This window comes from Xyrauchen texanus, chromosome 16 (genome assembly GCF_025860055.1).
Source record: "Xyrauchen texanus isolate HMW12.3.18 chromosome 16, RBS_HiC_50CHRs, whole genome shotgun sequence".
NCBI classification, from domain to species: domain Eukaryota; kingdom Metazoa; phylum Chordata; class Actinopteri; order Cypriniformes; family Catostomidae; genus Xyrauchen; species Xyrauchen texanus.
In genome coordinates, this window is record NC_068291.1 from 5,819,289 (window position 1) to 5,847,064 (window position 27,776).

The 27,776-nt window shown below is 44.2% G+C and overlaps 1 long non-coding RNA gene across 1 annotated transcript; it reads left to right on the top strand.

Moving 5' to 3' along the window:
• Positions 1-25,567, top strand: LOC127656609 (uncharacterized). The gene is made up of 3 exons (XR_007972187.1): positions 1-490; positions 19,343-19,459; positions 24,830-25,567. It is a non-coding gene; the product is annotated as an uncharacterized LOC127656609 (long non-coding RNA).
• The last annotated feature ends 2,209 nt before the right edge of the window (positions 25,568-27,776 follow it).

The window sequence follows — 27,776 nt, forward strand, 5'->3', positions numbered from 1 at the left end:
AGGAGTGTGAGAGAGTCTGAGTGGGAAAGATGGGGAGAGAGACTGAATAAGGAGAGGAGAAAAAAGATTGCTGTAAAGAGAGAACAAGGTTTTAATGATGTTTTGGGCCATGAAACAACTGTGCGTGATATTTCACACACGTTGACATAACTGTACATCCCGTGCTTTTATTAGCAACGAGTGTTGAGAGTGGCGATGTATATGAAGACTTGGTGAAGAGAGTGAGAGACTGTTTGAAGTGGAAGAGTTTGTTGAGTATTTGAGAGACTTTAACACGAGACAGTGCTCACATCTGCTAAGAATCTACAGTATGCTTTAATCAACACAATCAGAGCGAGACTTGCAGAATTTACATGGACCACGGATCTGAACAACACCAGATAGCCCGTCGAGCACTGTGAGCTCAGTTGGTCCTCTGGCAGCAAGGGAGTGAAATCAATGGCAATTTCACCACTGTTCGCTGGACATCGGTTCAACCCTGGATATTGAGGTAACTGATAACTTTAATTTTGTTTGTTTTCAGAGCAAAGGGGCCAATTTGTGTTTTTTCAAGGCCACACCGATCCCGAGCTATGTTCAGGCCTGCTCCAAACGAGTGGGGTGTGAGTGAGCGTGTGGGCCCATGTCTAAGTTTGTATGTTTTGACTGTTTAGTTGAAATTTGAGTGAATTAAGGGGTATTCTCCATTTTGACTGATAAAGTGTGGGGATAATATAGAGTTAGTTTATTATTTGTGAAAATGTGAGCTGGAATCATTCTGTTTGAGATTCAACTAGGTGTTCATTTGACAGTACTCAGAGTATGTGAAGAGGGAAAAAAGGCTGTGAGGTATTTGATTTAATGCCATTTATCTGTTTTTCTTTTATCTCTTTACTGAATTTATTTTCATCCATACTGTGTTTTTGGTTAAAAGCCCATTTGTGTTTTAATACATTTTTTTCCTGGTTATATCCCTGTGTCTGGTATTGGTTATTTTAGAGCAAATAAATAACTGGCTAAGACACTAACCATACAGGAGACAGTACAAAATCTTGTTTCAGTTGTTCAGTTGGTCCTGTCTTGGTTTTGTTTTAGTTTGTTGGTTTTCTCCCTGGTATGAATTTTTGTTTGCTTTTTATGCTTATGATCAACTGGCCTTCTGCGTTTGGAACCTTCCTCAAACCGTGACAATGGCCCTGCATCTTAATAGTTTTTAAAAATAAAATTTAAGTTTGATTATATTAATATAACTTATTTTAAATTATTTAAAGTAGGGCTGGGGAATGCGTTTATTTCTGCAATTAAGAGTTTACTTTTTAATGCACGAAAAAATGTTAACGCAATTAATGCAGTATCCTTTTTTTCACTTCCTAAAACTTCACAAAAGTTTTTCCCCACTTTCTGTGGCTAAAATTAGGATATATAAATTTACAGGAGGTACACGCTCTACTCAACTGCACATCCTAGCACAGAAACTTGTATGGAGCAGTGCACGCGTATTCATTACGCGCAACAGATTTCCTGGGCATAATAAACACAGAAGCAGATTTACTGTACGGAAAATGGAGACTTCACATGCAAGTGGTGAGCCAGGTGCGGGAGAAATAAGGGCGAGCTGCTGAATCTCTTCGCATTTATCAAAAATGCTCACTGTCATCTGAACCAGTGTCAAAGGCGAAATCACATGAAAAAGACCCAGCGTGAGCCCGACCAAGACTGAATGGCAACCAGAGAGAATAATAATTTTGAGATTTTAAACATTATCAAATGAAACCAAACATCATTGTCCACGGTTCGCTGACACATTTTTGCTTGCTGTTTACAGAGTCTAGAGCTGTCACAGAGACAAGTCAGATGTCTTACAACACTTGTTTCAGTAAAATATCTCTTTAATGACACATCTTGCTCTCACATGGCACTCAAATAGAATGAGACTGTCCCTTCCCCTGAATTATAAATATCACCTGCCTTCAACTAGCAAGAAGCAAATCATGGTATAAACTAAAAAAGGGACTTTAAAAAGGGACAAGACCTTCCATCTGACCCACCCAACTTCCTGTTTCATTAAGGAAAACATCAACACAGGAAAGCGCTCGTTAAGTAATTTCATGGGGTCTTTAAACCATTCAGAATGACACTGATTGATGGCATTGACATTTAGTTAGTACAAGTGAACTCCACTTACCTCTTTGTCCCCCTACTGTAGTGTGAAATTGTGGCACGTGATCACTAATGAGTGTAAATTATACATGGCCTTGACATAATGCTCAGGAGCCTCAAGGGGCCCCCAGTGGAACAGTCGATTAGCTCCCCTCTGGGCTTTGGCTCACAGAGTTTATTGCTCAAGATAAGTTGCCTTAATGGATGGCTCCAGGCTACAAATCGCACTTCTGCTGTCAATCAGATGGGTTAGGAGAATCGATGTTATATTGGTTAACTGTTGGGTTGTCTAGTGATGCTAAAGCCGGCATCTCACTAGGCGACTCCATGCTAAATTTTGACTGATGGTGTCATGCCTACTTTTGCTGAAATCTTTCACTTTATTTGAATGTGATAATATTTATCCATTTGGGGGTTGTTGTCGAAAGTGTATGTCCATATGCAGCTTTAGTGATTTTATAGTGAATTCAATTCTGATTTTATTAAAGAAGCCAAAGATCCTCCTCAAACATCTATAAAGTATCCAATGTTGGTTAAAATAAGTTAACCAGCTACACAGGTAATTATGGGATTCTGATTCATGTATGAGCTAGCAAGTCCATGTTTATGTTATTCAGAGCCCCTACGGAGTGGACAGGGACATAGGTGATACACTTCTCTGTAGAAAAATCCTACTGACAGAACCATACAGGTCCAAGAAAGGGAGTGTTGAGAAGGGCAAAGCCTGGTCTGCCATTGCGGATACATTAAATAGCTTCCAAGGTATTACATTTAAAGTTTCACAGAGCTCTGTGAGGGAGGGATTTCACTTAATACAGATGAAATACAAGAACAAAAATAACAAAGATGAGAGGTAGTGGCACATCAGCAGAAACAACAAAGCTTGATGAGCTCATTGAAGAAATAACAGAGAAAGAAATGGCAGCAGAGGAAAACAGAGGGAGTGATGAGAATAGGAGGAATATGAAGCAGAGGAAGCAAGGAAGAGGGCCATGGAGAGGGTGAGTCAGACCACCAGGAGGCTAAGTGACAAGGGACATAATTGTAGAACCAGCAAACGTAAAAGGAGAAGTGGGAATGACGCCAATGGGTTTTTGAGGGAGAGAGGACAGGCTGAGTGGGAGCTGAGGGAAAAGGAGTTGGAATTGAAAAAAATACAGATTGAAGAGAAAGCAAAGGCAGCACAAGAGTCACAAAGGCAGATGATGGCAATGATGCAGCTAATGCAAAACCAGCAGCAGCAAATGCGGGCAATGCAGGCTATACTACTTCAGCAGCAGCACGCATGTCAAAGAAACAGAAGAAATAAAGAGAGTTTTTTACACATTTAATACACATCGTACACATTTATTTATGATGTCATAACACATTTTAATGTACAAATGCTCTCTTGATAATAATACAATATAAAATCTATGAACAAATGTACAGGTGTCACATTCTTTTTTCATTGCAATTAATGCAACATTCTTTATATGCAAATATGGCTAAAGAGTTTGTGTGTGTGTGTGTGTGTGTGTGTGAATATGTACAGATGTGTAATTTATTTAACAAAATTATGTATATAGTGTTTAATGTGCAAATTGTATGTGTACGTGTGAGCTTGTAACGGTTACCCTGTCTTGTCTCACTGTTGCCCTTTGTTTGTAATTTTGTCACTTTTGTTATTCCTTAGTTTTCACTTTTGCCCATCGTGGTAGTTTTGTTTGTTCATCTCTGTTTGTTTCCATTCGTTTAAATAAAGTTAACTGCACTTGGATCCTCAACCTTTGTCAGCCTCAGTCCTCAATCGTTACAGAACGAAAGACCACACCATGGATCCAGCAGTATTACGCGCCAGATACCACCTGCTCTGCCTGAGGCAAGAGGACCGTCCTATTGAGGCCCACGTCCGCGACTTCCTTAAACTGGCGGCTGTTGCGGACTTCTCAGACTCCTCCCTGGTGGTCTTCTTCAGGGAAAACCTGAGTGGCTGGCTGAAGGAGCGGCTGCCGCCAGCATCACGCGGCTGGACTCTCCGCGACTTCCTGGAGTTAACCTTGCTGTTGTGCGGCTCCCCGTTCACGCCTGCCCCGGTCTGCGAGCCAGAGCCTACGCCTGCCACGGCCAGCGAGCCTGAAGTCACGCCGACGAGGAACAGCGTTCCAGCATCGCCAGTCGCCTTCCATGAGCCAGCGCGGCCCACTTCGTCTGCCCGGAGGAGGGAGAGAAGACGGGCTTCCGCCTCCCGGCCCGCGCCTGCCCCGGTCTGCGAGCTAGAGCCCGCGCATGTCACGGTGAGCGAGCTAGAGCCCACGCATGTCACTGTGAGCGAGCCTGAGTCCTCGTCAGCCACGGTGAGTGAACCTGAGCCCTCGCCCGTCCCCGTGCCAGTAGCCTCGATCGTCCCTGAGCCAGTGCCTGAAGCCTCGACCGTCCAAGAGCCAGCGCCAGTAGCCGTGACCGTCCAAGAGCCAGCGCCAGTAGCCGTGACCGTCCAAGAGCCAGCGCCAGTAGCCGTGACCGTCCAAGAGCCAGTGCCAGTGGCCGTGACCATCCAAGAGCCAGCGCCAGTAGCCAGGACCGTCCCAGAGCCAGCGCCAGTGGTCGAGCCTGTCCTAGAGCCAGCGCCTCCCAAGTCTCTCAAGTCTCTCGAGTCTTCCAGGGCTCCTCCTCCCGAGCTTTCCAGAGCTCCGCCTTCCGAGTTTCCCGAGCTTTCCAGAGCTCCGCCTTCCGAGTTTCCCGAGCTTTCCAGAGCTCCGCCTTCCGAGCTTTCCAGAGCCCCGCCTTCTGAGCTTCCTGAGCCTTCCAGAGCTCCGCCTCCCGAGCTTTCCAGAGCTCCGCCTTCCGAGCTTTCCAGAGCTCCGGCCCTCAAGCCTCTCGAGCCTTCCAGGGCTCCGCCCCTCAAGCCTCTCGAGCCTTCCAGGGCTCCGCCCCTCAAGCCCCTCGAGCCTTCCAGGGCTCCGCCCCTCAAGCCTCTCAAGCCTTCCAGGGCTACGCCCCTCAAGCCCCTCGAGCCTTCCAGGGCTCCGCCCCTCAAGCCTCTCGAGCCTTCCAGGGCTCCGCCACACAAGCCCCTCGAGCCTTCCAGGGCTCCGCCCCTCAAGCCTCTCGAGCCTTCCAGGGCTCCGCCCCTCAAGCCTCTCGAGCCCTCCAGGGCTCTGCCCCTCAAGCCTCTCGAGCCTTCCAGGGCTTCGCCTCTCGAGCCTTCCAGGGCTCCGCCCCTCAAGCCTCTCGAGCCTTCCAGGGCTCCGCCCCTCAAGCCTCTCGAGCCTTCCAGGGCTCCGCCCCTCAAGCCTTCCAGGGCTCTGCCCCTCAAGCCTCTCGAGCCTTCCAGGGCTCCGCCCCTCAAGCCTCTCGAGCCTCCCAGGGCTCCACCCCTCAAGTCTCTCGAACCATCCACGGCTCTGCCTTCCGAGCCTCCTCCAGAGCCTCCTACGGCTCTGCCTTCAGAGCCTCCTCCAGAGCCTCCTACGGCTCTGCCTCCAGAGCCTCCTACGGCTCTGCCTCCAGAGCCTCCTGCGGCTCCGCCTCCAGAGCCTCCTGCGGCTCCGTCTCCTGAGCCTTCCTCAGCTCCGTCCCCAGAGCCTTCCATGCCTCCGTCCCCAGAGCCTTCCATGCCTCCGCCTCTAGAACTGCCTACGGCGCCACCGCCCTCGGCTCCACCTCCTGAGACATCCTCGGCTCCACCTCCTAGGCCTTCCTCTGCTCCGTCTCCTGAGCCTTCCTCAGCTCCGTCTCCTGAGCCTCCTATGGCTGAGCCTCCAGAGCCCCCCTCAGCTCCGCCTCATGAGCCTCCAGAGCCCCCCTCAGCTCCGTCTCCAGAGCCCCTCTCAGCTCTGCCTCCGGGACCTGTCCCTGTCCTGAGGCTGCCTCCCAGGCCTCCTAGACCTGTCCCTGTCCTGTGGCCACCTCCCAGGTTCCCTGAACCGGCCCTTGCCTTGTGGCCAGCTCCCGGGCCATTCAAACCTGTCCCCTTAGTGTGGCCTCTTCCCAGGCCCCCTGACCCAGTCCCTGTCCAGTGGCCTCCTCCCAGGCCCCCTGACCCGGTCCTTGTCCTTGCCAAGTGGCCAGCTCCCGGGCCATCTAAACCGGCCTCTGTCCTGTGGCCACCTCCCAGGTGCCCTGAACCGGCCCCTGCTCTGCGGCCATCTCTCAGTCCACCTAAACCCGCCCCTACCCGGTGGAAGCTCCCCAGGCCACCCGACCTGGTTCCCAGCACACACCCCCAGAGACTGCTTATCTGCCCTCTCGCCCTCCTTGGTCTGTCTCTGTGTCCCTCGTGCCCCCTGTGGACTGCCTGTCTGCCCCTCGTTGCTCCCTGGACTGCCTGTCTGCCCCTCGTTGCCCCCCGGACTGCCTGTCTGCCCCTCGTTGCCCCCTGGACTGCCTGTCTGCCCTTTGTGCCCCCAGTCATTGGTCATTTGTTCTTCCCGTTTTTGTTTATCGTCTGGTATCCGATCCTTGAGGGGGGGTCTATGTAACGGTTACCCTGTCTTGTCTCACTGTTGCCCTTTGTTTGTAATTTTGTCACTTTTGTTATTCCTTAGTTTTCACTTTTGTCACCCTTGTACCTCCTTAGTCTTCCTGTCAGCCCTCGTGTTCACTGTTCATTGTTTTCACGTGCCCTCGTTAAGTTTGCCATTGGCTTCTGTTTGTCATCTTGTTATCTTGTTTGGTGTTCTGTTTGTTCATTGTCCCCTTAGTTCTATGTTCATGTATATATACCCTGGTTTTTGGTTCAGTCCCTGTCTCTCGTTGATTGTTTGTGAACGTGGTTGTATGTAGGTGATGTTCATTCCCATGCCTGTGTTCCCAGTTCCAGTGTTTTCGTGTTTTGTTTTCATTTTTGCCCATCATGGTAGTTTTGTTTGTTCATCTCTGTTTGTTTCCATTCGTTTAAATAAAGTTAACTGCACTTGGATCCTCAACCTTTGTCAGCCTCAGTCCTCAATCGTTACAGAGCTACACATTATCAAAAAATAGTCTTGAATGTGTGGAGGAATGAGTGTCTGATTACCATACAGACAAGTAAGTGCATTTCTTAAAGCATTGAATGTACCACATGCAGTTTGCCAACACTACTCAGCCCAGTTCTTTAATTATTTTTGAAGTCCATGAACTTTAAGTAATTTGCTGTCTGCTAACAACCATTCCGCAGGCACTCTGACTTCATTCATACTTTTGTTGTATGTCTGCATTTGGGGGGTGAGGTGAACAATTCTATATGGGCTCTGCAGGTGCACACGCAGTGGGTATGCTGGGTCCCCGTACCAAAACATAGACTGACCATCCTCCGACACAGCATGATGCTCCAGCAGTGGTAACAGTCCAGATTCTGTCAGCATCCCAGAGTCATGCTGCTTTCCCTCTGTTAAAATATTTTTTATTATATTTTTTTTATTAACTGTAAGGGTAAAAACAATGTTTTCAAACATGGAAAGTAATTCAAACCTACCTACAGGGCCATACAGATGGGCAATTAAACCATTAGGAATGGCAAATCACATTTTCTCACACGAAATTCATTTAAACACTCATCTTCCTCCATGTCATCGAGATTGAAAAGTGGGTATTTTTTACACAGTAAATCTAGGTTTTTAGAGCTACTAATGTCATACAAGCGTAAAAACTCTTCTTCTGTCAGTAAATTATTATTTCATGCTGTAAGCAACCCTTCTCTTGCTTTATTAAATTACATTTTCATACTTGTGAAATGAACAATTAAATGAGCTGTTCTTCTGCACTCTGTGTTGTTCTTTACAGTTATTGGCAACCACGGTTGACTTGTTTACTTCCAAACTCGTAGCAGTCACGTCCACAGCTGTTGTTTAAGTTCCCTATTGTATTCTTGAATGAAGCGGCTGAATGAAAACTGAAACAGTTCCATTGATGTCAAAGCTGGATGGCAGTGACCTCAAAGATGGAAGGAGTCTTCCCCCACTCCTATATTGACACAAATACACACGCAGATTGTTCAAGAGAGGTTGAGTATGGAGAGCTGTCCTCGGGCAGGAGAGAATACTTTAATCTGAATGCTTGATCACAGCTCTCCTCATGCACTGAATCGTCTCTCTGTCACCCCGCTCAATGTCCTAGGATTGGCCGTGAACTCCGTCTCCTGTCTAAGCACTAAGCGAGTGATTGGATGAGAGAAGAGATAGAGACAGAGAGAAAGAATGCAATGTCAAATGTAGCCTTGATACACCCTGGCAGAGAGAAATGGAGGCACATTAAAATGGACTAATTCATCATTTTTTCCATCATGGATGGAAATGTTATATTGAAATGTTTTCAGTCCCTCTTGCTGAGACTTGCATACATATCAAACCCTATGACCTCTAAAGACTAAATGAATGCCACTATAGAAACTTAAATGTTAAATCTACTAACTCATACAATGTGTTTCTCCTTCTGAAATTGTGAAGAGTTTGATCCTTTCCCTTAATTACGTACACCTGTAATACTCCTCCTTGAGTACTGAATGCAAATCTTTGGTTTGGTTGCCAACATCTAATAGGAGCACGTTAGATTAAATGACAATTGTGAATGCCATTTTTTCTAAGTAGGACATGTTGTTGTTCCAGGACCAATAGAATTGTTTATCCAGGAACACATATTTGACAAAATCGCAGTCAAAACATTACAAACAAATGTGTTCTTTTCACCCTTCTTTCTAACCCTAAATCCAACCCACTTTTAAGCAGGCATCTTAAAATACTATGTACTTGTATAAAAAAAAAAAACTTTTGATTCAAAGTGCTTATTGTGTACACACAAGTTGTTACATTGTAACTCATGTCATTAAATCTGTTATTACACTGTAGATCCTAACCCTGTCCCTTAATAGGTGTAAAGTAAAAGATTTAAAAAACTACTCTCGTTTCAGTACTTTAGTAAATTTTTCCAATTTTTATAAATAAATTAAATTATAGTAGCCTACTTATACTTGAATTGATTAAAAATTAAATTAATTATTCAACCGTGTTACATTTCTTTTTCACTACAAAAAAAGACAACATCTCTGATTTGTTTGGCAAGTTATAAGTGCTAAATATGCTTTCAAACTAAAACTCATCACAACAGCATGCAGGATATCACAAGTTCCCTGTCTGTCGCTCACTTCGACGTTGTGTCGAAGAATCGACACTAGGGGTCTCTCTTGAGATCCTTGTTCATCTCTGAACTTGAGAAAAGGCCAATGAGAAATTGGCAGACAGAATTTGCATGTTCCTCCCCTGGACATATGGGTATAAAGGGAGGGAAATATGCATCTGTCCATTCAGATTTTTCCTTCGGAGGCGAGCGGTTGTGTGATCAGCGAGCTGTATTCACTGACTGTTCCATTCCATTCATCTCTACAGAGCGTATGCTGTTGGATCTACAGCACATATCAGCGGCTTTCTCCTACTCTGCACAACAGTGCATCTTTGCCCCTGGGCGCTTCTAAAAGAGAATATTTTCCCTAAAAGAGTTTATTTTCTCTAAAAGAACAATACACAGGATGCGTCTTTATAAAGATGCCCTTCCGCCCCTGTGTAGTTCCTGGATGTGGTCGAGTTCTATCCACTCCTGATGGTCACAGACGCAGCCTCGTGTGTCTGGGCAGCGATCACACTGAGGCAGCTTTTGTGGATGGTTCTTGTTCTCACTAAAGAGGAATGCCACTCCAGCCGCCCCCCACGTCGCTCCTTCTTCCCACGGGATTGAGGATGACCCGGCTGCCGATGGAGGCTATTTAGGGATGGCAGCGGGCTCGGATTTGCCAAGTAGATCCCCAGCAACCACCCGCCACGCTCGTTGACTTCCGTCCTGGCTCGGGGTGACAGCGGCTCGCCTCATGGCCAGTCTGCTTACCACCCTGAGCCCCCCAAGCTGGATGATGAGCTCACCACTGCATCGGAGGAAGACACGATTGGACTGCCGCCCTCGGGTTTGCACGCCCATTCTGAGACTGATGCCCAGATGGCCGACATGCTTGCCCTGGCCGCCGTCAGCGTAGGGTTGGACTGGAACCCTCTGTCCTCCCCACATCCTTCATGGCTAGATGGCGGGCCGTGCTCCATCTGCTCGCCGAGGGAGTCCTCCCGCGGCTTCCAGAAAACAGGCAGCTCTGCCCCAACCTGGGCCCAGCTTTCAGCCCCAGTGTCGAATGCCCCCCGCTCTGACGAGTCCAGAGGATGCCTACACGGGAACTCCTCCTCAGTCACTAACCCGCCCCCTGCTGGGTGTGTGGAGTAAGGTAAGTGCTTTGAGTCTTCTCTCAGCACCAGAGCCTCGAGAGGCGCTTCTGCTTCCCGACGCCACACTACCTGCTCCGCCCCGCTGCGAAGCCTCGCTGGGTTAGTTGAAAACGATTGTCCCTTTAGTGCCTCTCGCACGGAGCTTGGAAGAGTGGCTTTCACTTCCCAACCCGTCACGCAGGTTGGCCAGGACCTTCTGACTCGGCTAAGCGATTCAGTTCGCCTGGCCCCCGCACCCTTTCGGCGGTATCCGCTTTACCTCGGTGCACAGCGAAGACGCCGACACTCTGCATGCAGAGATAGAGACCCTTTTACTCAAATGACATGATAGAGCCTGTCCCTCCAGCCGAGATGAAGAAGGGTTTCTACAGCCTGTCATCATACCCAAGAAAGGCAGCGGCTTATGACTGATCTTGGACTTGGACTTGGCCTTGCACTAACTCCCGTTCAAAATGCTCAAGCAAAGACACATTCTAACTTGCGTCTGGCATCAAGATTGATTCACAGCGGTAGACCTGAAGGATGCATACACCCACGTCTCTATCTTGCCTCGACACCGATCCTTTCTTTGGTTCGTGTTCGACGGACAGGCATATCAGTACAAGGACCTACCCTTGTACATGTCCCGGTCCCCTCGCATCTTCACGAAGGTTGCAGAGGCAGCTCTTGCCCCGCTAAGGGAAGTGGGCATCCACATACTCAACTACCTCGATGACTGGCTCATCCTGGCCTACTCTCGAGAGTTACCGTGTGCCCACAGGGACCAGGTGCTCAGGCACCTCAGCCGTCTAGGGCTTCAGGTCAACTGGGAAAAAAGCAAGCTCATCCTGGTTCAGAGCATCTCTTTTCTCAGCATGGAGTTAGACTAAGTTTCAATGACAGCACGCCTCACCAACGAGAATGCGCAGTCAGTGATGAAATGCCTCACCTTGTTCAAGCCAGGCACGGTGGTTCCTCTAAAACAATTCCAGAGGCTCCTGGGGCATATGGAATCCTCCATGGTGGTCATGCCACTGGGGTTGATGCATATGAGACCACTTCAGCACTGGCTCCAGACTTGAGTCCAGAGATGGTCATGGCGCCGTGGCATGCACCGTGTGTCCATCACCCCCACCTGCCAACAGACTTTCAACCCCTGGACAGACCTCTTTTATCTGCGGACAGGAGTCCCCCTACAGCAGGTGTCCTGACGTGTTCTGGTCACCACAGATGCCTCCAAGCAGCTGCTGGCTAATGGAAAGGGCCCCCGCTGCATTGGCACATCAACTGCCTAGAGTTGCTGGCTGTATTCCTTGCCCTGCAGAGGTTTCTTCCACTAAATCGGGGCAAGCACGTCTTGATGATATCATACATAAATCGCCAAGGCAGCGTGCTCTCTCATCACAACTCGCCTACCATCTCCTCCTTTGGAGCCAGCAGCAACTCGGATCGCTGCGCGCCACTCACATCCCGGGCAATTTCAACACGGCATGACAAGGTACGCTCAGTGGAGAGTGGAGGCTCCACCCCCAGGCGGTCCAGCAGATTTGGGAACTGTTCGGCAAAGCACAGATAGACCTGTTCACTTCCCAGGAGTCCTCCCACTGCCCGCTCTGGTACTCCCTAACGGAGGCTCCCCTCGGGACAGACTTGCTGGCACACAGCTGGCCTCGGGGGAAAGTACGCATTTCCCCCAGTGAGCCTTCTGGCATGGGTGCTGTGCAAGGTCAGGGTGGACGAGGAACAAGTCACTTGGCCCCCTTCTGGCCCATTCGGACTCGGTTCTCGGATCTCGTGCTCCTCACGACAGCCCCTTCCTGGCGAATTCCCCTGAGGAAGGACCTTCTTTCTCATGGACAGGGCACCCTCTGGCTTCCGCACCCAGACCTCTGAAACCTTCACGTCTGGCCCATGGACGGGATGTGGAAGATCTAAGTGGCCTACCACCTGCCATCATAGATACGATCAACCAAGCCAGAGCTCCCTCTACCAGGTAACTTTACCCTCTAAAGTGGTTCTTGTTTGCAAATTGGTGTTCTTTACGGTCCGAAGACCCACAGAGGTGCGTGGTCGGGTCAGTGCTCTCATTTCTGCAGGAGAGTTTGGAGGGGAGGCTGTCCCCCTCCACCTTGAAGGTGTATGTTGCCACTATTGCAGCCAACCACGATGCAGTGGACAGCAAGTCCTTGGGTAAGCACGACTTGATTATCAGGTTCCTTAGAGGCGCCCGGAGGTTGAACCCTCCCCGGCCAAGCCTGTTCCCCACCTGGGATCTCTCAATGGTCCTCACGGGCCTTCAGAGATCCCCCTTCGAGCCGCTAGAATCAGTTGAGCTCAAAGCCCTCTCCTTGAAGACGGCCCTCCTGATCGCGCTCGCTTCCATCAAGAGGGTTGGGGACCTGCAAGCGTTCTCTGTCAGCGACACCTGCCTGGAGTTTGGTCCGGCAGACACTTAAGTCATCCTAAGACTGCGACCGGGCTACGTGCCCAAGGTTCCTATGACCCCCTTCAGGGACAAAGTAGTGAACATGCAAGCGCTGCCCCGGGAGGAGGCAGATCCAGCCTTTTCATTGCTGTGTCTGGTGTGTGCTTTGATTACTTAAGTGGATCACACGCAGAGCTTTAGATGTTCTGAGCAGCTCTTTGTCTGCTTTAGTGGACAGCGGAAAGGGAACGCTGTCTCCAAACAGAAGCTTTCCCACTGGGTTGTTGATGCCATAGCATTGGCCTATCACACCCAGGCCATGCCTGCCCCCTTGCGGGTTCAAACACACTCGACAAGAAGTGTGGCATCCTCGTGGGCACTGGGCAACGGCACCTCCCTAGCAGACATATGCAGAGCAGCGGGCTGGGCAACACCCAATACCTTTACGAGATTTTACAATCTCGGGTTGAGTCGGTCTTGCCCTGTGTTTTCTCAGGTCACAGCCAGTAGAACTTGGTAACACGGAAAAACTGACCAGGTATACCGCTTGCACCTAGCGCCTTTCCCCTCCACTGATGCTATAACATGCACTCTTATCCCAGGAGACCCCACCAACTCGGCTCCCTGGATGACTCCTCCCTAGCCCTCTGGTCTACGAATTCAGTGTAGGAATTCCCTGACTAGACCCACTATGGGTACTGAAACTACTCTGTACTGGAATAGGTGCTCCACAGGATAGGCCCCTGTGTGGATTAATACCCCTTTTTGTATTTTCCACGGTACGGTCCCCCTATGGGTGGACCCGCATCTCCCGTGGGCAGTCCCCACTGTCCCCCAGTCACCGTGTTGAAGCAACACCTCCCTCACAGCAGGTAGGATCTACCATCATGCCATTCCCACATGTGGCCTGAAAACCCATGTGACGTATCTCGCCACTCTTTACCTCCCCCCAGCCTGGGCAGTTGGTTGTCTCCGCAGGGCCTTTACCCCCTGAAAGAATAGGAGTTGGAAAAGAACGCCTTCCCCGATGCATGTGATAGCTTTAAGATGGCCCCAGCCGCTTTGACTACGCGAGAAACATAGAGAGAGAAAAGGCACGGCCTGCTCCCATGCTTGACACATCGCTTTGTTCCCCCCTTCGGGATTCCCGGAACCTAAAAGGTTTATGATGATTTTATGGGGCGTTAGAGAAGGGTACATGCAGTCTGACGAAGCCTGTTGCTTTAGCACGCAACTGCCTGCCCGCGCCTGCATCAGCAGCGCACGTACACGGTTCAGCACACAGCAGGATTGAATATGGACCTCTAGTGTCGCTTCTTCGACACTATTCTTCGGAATGTCTAGGTTACTGTTGTAACCTCCGTTACAGGGAAGGGAGCGAGACGTTGTGTCCTCCCAGCCACGATGCTGAACCGAGCCACTGTTATGGGGGAACCTCATTCTCGGCTCCTCAGTGCAAAACCTGAATGGACAGATGTATATTTCCCTCCCTTTATACCCGTATGTCTGGGGGAGGGACATGCAAATTCTGTCTGCCAAATTCTCATTGGCCTTTTCTCAAGTTCAGAAATGCACGAGGCTCTCAATAGAGACCCCTAGTGTCGCTTCTTCGACACAACAAACTGCTAGACAACCTCGACATTCTAAATAGCAATTCCGAAGAAAAGAGACAACACTGACATTAGGCCTGTTGTGATTATTAAATAATTGTCTGATTTGATTTATCTCAAATAACCGAGATTATTGCGCACTTCAAATTCCAATCACATTTTAATGTCCAAATATGCCAATATATAAATTCCATGAACAGCGAGTTTGTGCGTCTCATTTTGCTGAACTCAGAGATTCTCACTAACCAACACCATGGATGTCAACTAGAGCAGCTCATGAATTGAGCGTGAAGATGAACAGCTTCTCATCTGCAGAGGCTCATGCCAAACTCCCGGATAAATATAAATGAGGTATAAACTTGTCTTAAACCTTTATTTATCGATAATGTAATGGCAAATCTTCCTGATTTCTGGTCATTTCATACATGCAGTGTTAATGACATGCAGTGACACAAAGCCGCTTAATCTATTTCTGTGGAGATGATAAAATGAAGAAACGGAATCTCAAAGGTCTTCCTTTATGAGAAATAAGGATTTGTGTGATTAATCGGAGAGACTTAAAATAAAGTGGAAGTGAAAGGATTTAGGACAGAAATATTTTACTATTGCATATAATATAATATTGCATATAATATAATATAATATAATATAATATAATATAATATAATATAATGTAATGTTTGTTCTGAAAACAACAGTGTAAATGTTCCAAGACTAAAGTTAACCATAAATATATTTAGATATTTCAAACATATTTTTTCATGTCATTCATAAGTTTTAAGCCTTTAAAGTGAAGCACATATCCCTATTTTATTATGTGATTATAAACTTGCACACAGCCACTATTTAGGAATGTATGGAATTTACTTACATATGCACGTTTTACTAAAAACTCTGGGGAGTGCAAATCAAATGTGAATCAGGCGGAATGTTTTCTGGAATGTCCAATTTACGTGCAAATCATTACAAATGTACTCATATATTTACAAACATTTCATGAATGAGGCCCTTGAGGCATGGGTATTGTCGATATGGATTCGAGATATGAAATGAAATTATTCCTTCCAGCTGTTTTTAAATTTACATGTATCTTTTGATTTTTCATCGGAGCACCAGCTGAGTCTTCTCCTCCCATCTACCAGTGATGCTTGATTCAACTTCCTGCATCTACTACTTGCTCAGATATCAACAGAGCAACTGGGTTGTAGATTGCCAGGTTGAGGTCACAAATGGGTTGAAATTTGTATGATGTGTCGATTGAGTGAGTAGGATACATTTCATACAAGATCTGGCAGAAATAACAAAACGGTGGGGTTTGAGATAGATGTGAAATACGGGAGACTCCCGGGAAAAACGGGAGTGTTGACAGGTATGAGTGGTTATATATTGAAAATGAAGCCTACAACTGAATATCAGAGGAAAAATCTAGTTTGATGCTAGCTCTAAAACAATCATCAGTATTACTATTTATAAAATTTAGGATTAGGGATTTGAACAAACTCTCAAGTATTATTACCCATTATGCCCCTTTTTACAAGATGTACTATAAGTCTCAGGTGTCCCCAGAATGTATCTGTGAATTTTCTGCTCAAAATACCCCATGGATCATTTATTATACCATATTTTATATGCCTCTTTTTGGGTGGAATCAAAAACACGTGGTTTTCGTGTGTGTCTCTGTTAATGCGAATGAGCTGCTGCTTCCCCTCCCCCTTTCAGGAAGAGGGCTGTGTCTTTACAGCTTGTGAATAGTGTCAAAAAAAAGAAAGTCTACTCTCTGCCCCACATTACTTCAGGCAGATTTTTCACAAGCGACAAAATTGCCAAAAAAAGTTGTTATTAATATTTAGTTAAAAATGTACATAGTATTGGTAGCTAATGTTTATTTAGCAAGTTTCACAGAAACTGCTTTTAAAAACATTTATATAAAAAGAAGAGACTTACCGATGACAGTCACTACAGCATGGAACATGAACAGTTGGTCCTAATCCATGCTTGAGAATAAAACACTTCGAAAATCCTGCTTTATATTGACACTCATTCACAAAGCAGTCCGGTGTAAATTGATTTGCACAAACAAACAAACAAAATTTTTGCATGTTTTGGGGCACATTTCAAAAACAAAACTTGTCCACTGCGTTTCAGTGGCTCTGATAACGGGAGTACATGAAGACTCTTAGGTTCACTTTTACAGCCAACAACAGAACACTTATGACACTTACGAAGCTGAGACATTATTCTTCTCACTTTATCTGCTCCATTGCAGAAAAAAATGGCGGACTGTGTGTAGATCACTAAGGAGATCCCATCTCCGTCACCAGTCATGGGCGAGGCCTGCTCTAACGTGACGTCACTTTAGAGCAGAAATGAAAACCATTCATTTTGACACACTGTTTTTGATTAATAGAAATATAAGAAAGTGGAGTGGGTGGACTTTTAATATTGTAGGGTGGTTGTGTACACACACTGCCAACTCACATTTATGTACAAACACCATGTAAAAGTGAATTTTGTATAATAGATCCCCTTTAAACTACAGTGCAGAACTCGCCCCAACCGTTTGTGCTATGGACATGAATTCTACCTCAAATCACAGCTCAGGAGACTAACTGGAGATCTCAGTTGGGTTTTATTATTATTTAGTATAGACTTTGTCTCATAGAATCACATTAGTGGTGTGCAGCGAAGCCATTATCTGTATTTGTATCTGTATCTTTTCATGTGACAAAATGATCTGTATCTTTCTCTGTATTCAGAATAAACTTGGTGTGGGTGGGGCTTAAACCAGAAGTGCATCAAAACTAAATGAAACACTCATTTATTTTTTAATTTCAGGCTACATTAACTGTGGAATATGTTGTGGTTTCTCCTGGTATTTCTGATATTAAAATCTGCATGAAACAGAATTTTTGTTTGTCTGTGCATTATAACAACATTATTCTGAAGGCAAGAGCTGTCAAGCAAAATGTGAAATATCAAGCACACATTTTGCCGTGAATAATAAATACAAATTCAAACTAAATAAAATAAAAATCAATATAGCCTACAAACAGGTGAAAGTCTATCAGGAATTAAAAAAGACGGAGCATGCTTCAGTTTCTTCGTTTTACGCAAGGAGGAATATTCCTAAGAGATGAATAGGCTACTCTATTGAGCATTTAAACATTTATGGAGCATTTTAACTGATTTATTTAATATAATTTTTTTATAAAATACATCTTGTCAAGTTAATTACCTTAATCGCTCATGTGGAAATAAATGTTGTCAACTTTAAGAGACAGATAGACAAGCTGCGACATGAAATCCTCAGTTCAGGTCAGGAATTTAGGCTATAAATAATGTGACTCATGTGATACATTAACAGACATTTCAAGAAGTGGAACTTGTAAATTATGTTGTATCTTAATTAATGTTACACTAGTTAAGCTATCCAGATGTTCACATTTAACACAGACTGCAAACGGAGTTGAGACTGCGCCCATCCGGTCTGAAATCACAACGTGCGCATTTTCATTCATAAGGTTTACACTTTAGAAATATTGGTTGCACAGATTCATAAATTCATTGTAATTTTGGATATGTTTATTTAAAATGCCGCTTTATCCTTGTGCTTCTTGGATAATCAGTCATAAGTATATTTTTTTATATTATTAAGATGAATCCATTATTCGTTTTGAAGTCATTATTCATGCCTTTCTGAATAAGGTATTAGGCTTCGGGCACATCCATACACATTACTATACCTACATTTTTGCTAAATAATTTTTATGTTGCGCATTGTATGTATCGTGGCAGTTTTCTAGTAAAATTTACACTGTAGGAGCTAAAACAACAATGACTTTTACAGTATTCCCTGTCACATATATGATATATGTCTTCTTGACACCATATAGTCTGCACAGCTCAGCAATTATTTCACTCTCAAAGTTTCGACCTTGATCGGAGTGCAACCTCTCAGGGACACCGTACTTCATAAACCAGTCCTTTAACAGGGTTTTTGCAGTGGTATCGGCCTTTTGGTCTTTGGTGGGAAAAGCCTGTGTACACTTTGTGAAAATGTCGGTAACAACCAAAACTTTTTCACGCCCATCAGAAGCCGGCTCTAGGACTGTAAAGTCCACTGCAATCGAAGCCAAAAATGCTCTCACCGGGGCACAGACTTTGGGCTGAGGCATCTTGGTAAGGATACAACGCTGGCACTTCTTTGCCCATTCCTCCACATCCTCATGCATACCAGGCCAAAAACACCTCTGCTTCAACAACCCCAACAAGACAACCCTTCTGAGGAGAGCTGCTGGCAACTGTTGTTGCCGGGGTGTTTAAAGGTACAAGTGCTGCGGAGCGTGCATGACGATATGGGGCACCAGGGCATCGAACAGACCTTGGGGTTGTTGAAGCAGAGGTGTTTTTGGCCTGGTATGCATGAGGATGTGGAGGAATTGGCAAAGAAGTGTCAGCGTTGTATCCTTACCAAGATGCCTCAGCCCAAATGCGACAACCACTCGATACAGCAACCCATTCTGTTCTCTTATTAGGCTCCTCTGCTTCAGGAGGCACTCACGCTGCACAAGAGTTTGTTTGTGGCCCGCTTAGCATTGCTTATTCTTATTCTCAAACGTTCATCGTTATAGTTATCGTTCATAGTTATATCCTTTGTCATTTTACCGCGTTTCAGGTTATTCCACTTTTCTCCTGTTTCATCTGCGTGTATTTTACCGGTTGCTGCTGGCACCTAGCTAGAGTCTGTGTTTGTAGCCTGCTAGTTTTTTTTAGCATCGCTTATATATCTGTTTTCAGCCTTTAATCCTTAAACATCTGCCATTTTTAAGCACGCATCGGGTCTTCCCGTAATATTCTCTTATCACGATTCAACTGCACGCATATTCCACCTGCATCCGCATTCTATTTTCATCGCAATTAAACTGTGTGCATTTTTTCAGCGTGCACCCGTTTTTTTTTCTCCTCAGATTATTGCATCGATCTCAAAGCACCGCTTATCAAGACCACCACCACAACAAACAATTGCGTGAGGGATTCACATCAATCTCAAACCCTCACCACTCAGGAACAACAAACAATTTGCGGTAAGTCATGGCATCCGCTCATGTTATTTGTTCCTGCATTGCATGTCACATGTTTACAATAGCCTCCTCCCTCAGCATTGAGGGATTCACTTGTGATAAATGTACGGTATTAGTCAGGCTGACGGAGAAGGTTAATGAGTTAGAGACTTGCATCCGAACGCTAGTAGAGGTCAGTGAGAAATAGAAGCCGGTAGATACTGTTTCGGATGCGGGCAGTACAGAGAGCAACATACACACTTTAGTTCCGGCTATAGAGCCCCTGCAGAAGGGCATTTGGGTGACGTCTCGGCAGCATACTCGCTCAGCAAAGAGACACCTCTCTCCCGTTCCTGTTAGGGTTTCCAATCAATTCTCCCCACTCAGTGATACACCCACTGAGAATCATAGTGAAACAGCCCTTGTTATTGGTGATTCTATTGTAAGGAACGTGGAAATAGAGACTCCAGCCACTATTGTTAATTGCATTTCGGGGGCCAGAGCGTCTGACATCAAATCAAATTTACAAGTGCTGGCTAATGCTAAACGTAGATTTTCTAAAATTGTTATCCATGTCGGCGCTAACGATGTCCGGTTTTAGGATTTTAGGATTTATAGACAATTGGAAGAGTTTTTGGGGTAGACCTGACCTGCTAAAGAGAGACGGACTCCATCCCTCCAGGGAAGGTGCCGCTCTCCTCTCTAGTAATTTGGCTCATAGTCTTAATAATGACAGTAATTGACTAACTGGGGCCCAGGTCAGGAAGCAGACAAACTGGTTAATCTGAACGTCTGCTAGCTGCCTTGAGACGTCACACAGGTCACATAAACTACAACACATAGAGACTGTATCACCTAGATATCTCATAGAGACTGTGTCTGTTCCCCGAACTACCAAACACTCACTAAATAATTTAGAAAAAATTTGATTAAAAGTCAAACTTGAACAAAACAAACAAATTAAAAATACACATCAAATAAAAATAGGGCTACTAAACATTAGATCTCTTTCGACCAAAGTACTAATTGTCAATGAAATGATTACAGATCATAGATTGGATGCACTCTGTTTGACTGAAACCTGGCTTAAACCGGATGAATATATTAGTTTAAATGAATCTACTCCCCCAGGTTATTGTTATAAACATGAGCCTCGTCTGAAGGGTCGAGGAGGAGGTATTGCTACAATTTACAGAGAAGTTTTTGGTGTTACTCAGAGGACAGGATATAAATGTAAGTCTTTTGAACTAATAATGCTTAATGTGACACCGTCAAATATTAATAAAAAATCTCTGTCGTCTTTTAACCTTGTTACAGTGTATAGATCACCCGGGCCTTATTCTGATTTCCTTAGTGAATTTGCTAATTTTTTATCAGATCTTGTAGTTACTGTAGATAGAGCCTTAATTGTTGGTGACTTCAACATTCAGCATTTATTGATATTCTCAACTCTCTTGGAGTCAGACAAAATGTAACCGGACCAACTCATCGCCATAATCATACGCTAGATTTAATTCTTTCATATGGAGTTGATGTTGATAATATAGAAATTCTGCAGCAGAGCGATGACATTTCGGATCATTACCTCGTCTCTTGTATGCTGCAATCAACTAATGTTACTCAATTTACACCACGCTATCGTTCAGGTAGAACTATTCTTTCGACCACTAAAGATAGCGTCACTAATAATCTTCCAGATCTATCTCATACCTCAATAACCTCCAAAGCCCAGAAGAACTTGATGAAATAACAAAAAATTTAAATGCAGACTTCTCTAGCACCCTTGATATTGTCGCCCCACTTCGATTAAAGAAAATTAAAGAAATAAGCCCTGCACCATGGTACAATGATCACACTCATGCTCTCAAGAGAGCAGCTCGGAAAATGGAGCGCATGTGGAAAAATACAAAATTAGAAGTATTTCGTGGTGCATGTGTAACCCTTGTCGTGGCAAGAGTACAACCCTCACTCTCATCAGTAAGAGATACAGAGGAGCGTGAAGGAAGGCACTGCTTTGATATATGGACCAGCGATCAGAAGACTAAAGTTCGCTCAAGAGACTGTGTCAGCAACAAGAAGAATACAGTGACAACACTGGTTACGTTGGGGGACAGGTAAGATATATTTAGAGGAATAACAAGTGAATAAAAGAAAAGAAAATATGTAGAAGACAATGAAATCGAACTATCACTACATCACATATAAGAAAATAAATCAGAAATTAATAAAGTCTTGTTCCAAAAATCCAAGTATAACTCCTTTTTTCCTTTTATCTATTATAAATTTATGTTCCCTATTTAGTTTAAATCTAATTGCACCCGATTAACTTTTAATTTAATACGAATATGAGATCAAATTTTCTTATTTATTCAAGTTATTCCTAATTGACCTATTTAAATAAAAAATAAAAAATCCTTTTCTCCCTTAATTTGATTTAAATATAGTTCTTCCAACTTTAACCTTTTAAATTACCCCTTGTTTTCAACTCTCGTTTTCCAGAAATAGAAAAGATAAAACACTTAATCAATAAATCAAAAGAAATAATCACAATGGAATTCGAAACAGAACAACAACAATAAAGAAAATAAATTCACAATCAAATTAGTTCAATGCTCAGAGTAATCTCAATGTGATTTGAGATTTTACCAGTTCTCAGTTCCAATTCACTGTTCTTTCGCGAGATCCTTCTTCCGCAAAATCAGCTCTGCTTAACAGTTCAGTAGGAAAAGAAAAAAACATGTGCTCAGTCCTACCACACTGTTCACTCTTTGATCCACAGTTCAATCCTTATATGGGCATGGCTCGCCAGTTCCTGCTTGCCACAGTTTCTCCTTCTTTCGATGTGAAGCAGGGACAATACACGTGCAAACTTCTCCAACTCGTCCAATTGTTCCGGAATGCAGCATCCAATTCAGAAATTAGAAAAAATAACAGACAAAGACAAAAAAGAAAACCCAAGAAAAGGAATAAAGGGGAGAAAAAAAACCCCAACCTTGAAAAAGACAAGGCCAGAAATACGATTAGACACTCTCCTACAAAATACACATTACTACAACACTTAATCTGAATATAAACAACACATAACATTTCTAACTTCACTTTTCTTATAACATTAACATTAACTTCACATACATATACAAAGAGCAAGTTTTCAAATGACGCGCTAGGCCTCATCTGCTCAATTTACATGTGCGTTACACTCGACCGTTTGCTCAAGCTCAATTAAACGACGAAAACTATTAAATTTACATCTCATTAACTGTTCAAAATAAATGTTAACTTTAAAACATCACTTGTTTATTTATTATCGTATTTATTTATTTTTTTACCGGAAAATTGACTCTTTCACAGCTTTTTTTCTCTCTTACATACATTCAACTGCATATAACACACAGATTTGATGCTTGAACATCTCTTACCAAACATTTACACAAAAAAAACCTCAATAATAATAATGAACTCAGTAATTTCACTTACCAAGAGAACTCAATTCTCGATTAGACAAGTTTAAGGCAAACTCTCCCAACTTTAGGCCCATATTCTCTGCACGTAATGTAAAATCAGTCTCACATTCACTCAAAATCATCTATCACAATATCCGAATCTATGTTTCTATTTCAAAATCTCTTTCTATTGTTTCTATGATACAACTACTAGTTTGTTCACTCTAATTCAACTTTTCTCTTCTCTTCCAGGATCGCGCTCGCTGCTTCTCCCTCTCGCAAGGGACATTGCATCATCTCGCTATTCTGCTGACTCCGCCCACTCCGGCGGGCTAACTCTCATTCCTCTATTTAGACCAATCATTGCTTTATTAGGTTAAACCACTCTTTTTTTCCTAAATTCTAATTTATGTATTCTTATTTTTTTACCCCACAGATATTTAATAAAATAACTGTTCATACGTTCATGAGTGTTAGTCTCTTTCTTTTCTTTACTTCAGCAAAATCTCTTTTTAGTAACCTGGGTTACACCTGGAAGGATACTGTCTGTAGCTACAGACAGGCACTAAAAGCTGCCAGGTCAGCATATTTTAGTAAACTCATAGAAAATAACCACAACAATCCTAGATGTTTATTCAATACTGTGGCTAAATTGGTTAGGAATAAAGCCTCAACAGAACCAGATATTATGTCACAGCTCAAGAGTAATGACTTCATGAATTTCTTTACAGATAAAATTGAAATAATCAGAAATAAAATTGGAATTATGCAATCATCTGTCATAGCACCTCGGAAAACAGTGCCTAATAATTTTCCTCACATGCAACTTCAATCTTTCTCTGTCACAGTTTTAGGGCCTCTGCTTTTCTCCATGTATATGCTTCCCCTGGGAGATATTATCAGGAATCGTGGAATAAGTTTCCACTGCTATGCTGACGATACACAACTTTATATTACTTCAAAACCTGATGAGATTTCACAATTCTCAAAATTAGCAGAGTGTATCAATGAAATAAAAGATTGGATGGCCAGAAATTTCCTTCTACTCAATTCTGACAAAACAGAGGTTCTAATTATTGGACCAAAAAACTCTAAAAATAAGCCGCTAAAATATAATTTGACTCTAGATGGATGTACTGTTACATCATCTTCAACAGCGAAGAACTTAGGTGTTATATTTGATAACAATCTGTCCTTTGAAAATCAAATTACAATTGTTTGTTGAACAGCATTCTCCCACCTAAGAAATATTGCTAAATTAAGGCACATGCTCTCTGTTGCTGATGCCGAAAAACGAATTCATGCGTTCATGACCTCAAGACTAGATTATTGTAATGCATTACTGGGAGGATGTCCAGCAAGATCAATAAATAAAATTCAATTGGTTCAAATTGAATGATGCAGCAGCCAGAGTGCTAACAAGAACCAAGAAATATGATCATATTAGCCCCATTTTATCATCGTTACATTGGCTACCTGTTAAATTCTGTATAAATTTAAAAAATGCTGTTAACTACGTACAAAGCTTTGAATGGTCTATCTCCGCAGTACTTAAGTGATCTTCTACCACGCTATATTCCAACACGTTCATTAAGATCGCAAAATTCTGGCCTGTTAATAGTTCCTAGAATATCAAAATCCACAAAAGGAGGTAGATCCTTTTCATATTTGGCTCCTAAACTATGGAATAGTCTCCCAAACACTGTTCGAGATGCAGACACACTCTCTCTCAGTTTAAGTCTAGACTAAAGACTCATCTGTTTAGCCAGGCATACACCTAATTTATCCTCCAACCCACAAGTAGGCTGCTTTAGTTGGGTCTGCCGGAACCAGAAACCACAAACATTGAGCATGATCTCTAACTCTGCAATAACTTTAATGGCATCTATGCTTATATTATTTTATTTGTTTCCATGTCTCAACCTCGGGACTCCTATCCTGAGGTCACCAGAACCGGCTGGATCCAGCTCCATTCCTGCTTCGTGTTGGACTCCACTGCTACATGTCGCTGAATGATGATGACTAAATGCAGCCGGTGCCAGCCATACATCACTTCAGTCTATTATGATGGACTTCAGAGGATGAACTGATGCCAACTCCAACCTGCATCACCTCGGTCTATTGATGGACTACGATCTTGAAATGGAATGCATAGACTAACTATTGCCAACAAAAGCCTTCATCAGCCAATTAACAAGGACAATTGCTTCTATGTGAACTTCTGCAATTAATCAAGATGGACTTCAAAGATATTGGTCATTAATCTTAGTTCAAACACAATCGATGTTTAAACACTGACCCTTAACACTTAGTTTAATAATTTTAAACCATGATTTTAACTATACATAAGCAATATTGGCATTATATTCATAATGTTAGTCAGAGGGGAACTGGCCCCCACAGTGATTTCTCCCAAGGTTATTTTTCTCCATTAATCTACATCTTATGGAGTTTTGTGTTCCTTGCCACAGTCGCCTACAGCTTGCTCACTGGGGTTATTAATACAATTATTATTTGATTATTTTTAAACACGATTAAGAATCTTATTTTATCTAAATTACACAATGATGATTCATCGACATTATAGACATTACAGTTTTATCGTCTAATAAAGATGATTTTCTGTAAAGCTGCTTTGAAACGATGTGTGTTGTGAAAGGCGCTATACAAATAAAATTGGCTTGACTTGAACAGAGACTTTCTTTCCAGGTGAAATGGTCTCTTTTTCCTGTCCCAGAACCCTCTAAACTCACCAAGAACAGGGTCACTTTTCTGAAACTCGACCAGCTGTTCCCTAGTGTATCCAGGAAGCATATGAGTGTTCCCTTGGAGACTAGTGACAGCTTCTCCTGCCTCCAGTGCACGGATTTGCCTTAACCTGCAGCAATCAAGTCCCTTCAAAGCAAGTTCAGGTTTCAAGGCTTTACCTCGACTTAACACACTGCAAATCGCTACACAATCAGTTTCAGGCTCCCCTGCAAACTCCTGCCTAGACAGAGCATCAGCTGCAGCATTACTATTGCCTGGCCTGTACTTCACTTCAAAGTTGAAGACAGACAGCTGAGCTACCCATCTCTGCTCAATCGCTCCCAACTTGGAAGTTTGCAAGTGACAAAGCGGATTATTATCTGTAATCACTTCAAACCAAGACCAAGTAAGTAGCCATGAAACTTCTCGACTACAGCCCACTTAAGGGCTAGTAGCTCGAGCTTCATGCTACTGTAATTGCAATTGTTCTTCTCGCCGTTACGCAACCTTCTGCTCGTGTACACGATGACCCTTTTCTCAACACCCCGTTTCTGGTACAGGATGGCCCCTAAGCCATTCTGGCATGCATCGAGGATGAAAGGACATCCAAGTACAGGTGCTGTCTTCAACTTCCACTCTTTTCACACCTGCCTTCATACAAGCAAGCATTCACCAGGTCATGTAAGGGTCCAGCTATCTTTGAGAAGCCCTCGATAAACTTCCTATTATAGCTGTAAAACCCTAGAAATGACCTCAGCTCCTTGACAGCTTCTGGGGTCATCCCATTTCTGACCGCAACAACTTTGTCCGGATCAGGACAAATCCCTTGCGCTGACACCTGGTGGCCCAGGAGTCTTGGAGAAAACGGCACTTCCCCAGCTTGAACTTTAAACCGGTCTCTGCAACCGTTTCAGCACCATCTCTAATCTTTCCAGGTGTTACTCAAATGTCTGTGAAAACAGCAAAATGTCATCTAGGTACACTATCAACACCTGAAAGATCAAATCACTCATAACAGACTGCATGAGCCACTGAAAAGTCGATAGTCCATTGCAGACCCCAAACGACATCCTACGGTACTCAAATAAACCAAAAGGCGTGGTTAACGCCGTCTTAGCCCTATCTCTGTCACTCACTGCAATCTGATGATACCCAGAGGCCAAGTCCACAGTTGAGAAAAACTCTACACCTCTGAGGGCGTCGAAGCTCTCATCAATCCTGGGTAGCGGAAATGCATCACTCCTCGTCTTGGCGTTGAGCTTTTGATAATCTACGCACAACCGTAGCGACCCATCGGTTTTGCGCACTAGTACCACAGGCAAGGCATAAATTACACCTTTCTTTAGCAACTTAGTGATATGCTCCCTGACCTCCTGGTACTAATTTGGTGGAATTCGTCGGTATGGCTGATTCACTGTTACGTCATCAGTCACATGTATCTCATGCTGAACCCTATCTGTATAACCCAAATCATCGTCCTCCAGGGCAAACACACTTCAATACTTGCCCAGCAAGGCTTTCAACTGAACCTGCTGTTCAGGTGTGCCTCCCATGTCAATATGATCCAAGACTGACTGGGCCTGCGGCTCAGAACAATGACCTAGACCCATAGTGACCCAGCATACCCAGATGGGCCCTAGGCTGCAGCCAAAGGTCTTCCTGAGACAAATTAATACTCTCACTGGACACAGGTAACTCTGATGTGACCAAGGTAGGTACTGCAACCAAACCTCCTGGTAAGGGCGTATTTGCTGGTTCTACCATCCACGCAGAACCATCCTTTTTACTGGATTCCATCCCCTTAATCAGGACGGTGGCTGCCGACCAAGCAGGCACACGAGCAGGAGTCTTACCCATGACCCAAGCAAATGAAACTTCGATCAACTAACTCAACTGATTGGGCCTGCTGAAAGACTGCCCTCCAGTCGGAATCAAGCCTACCACCCAGCGTGGTGTCAAATTCAGCGTGAACAATCTGTCGGCACTTACTGATGATGTTCATTCCGAGGAGCACGGTCACAGATGATGGACTAGGACAATCTTTAACAATAAAGAAACCACATTCAGGAAGGGTCATCCTCATAACATCGACATCCAGTTCCATGTATCCCAAATAGGGAATGTCTAAACTGTTGGCTGCTGTGATCTTC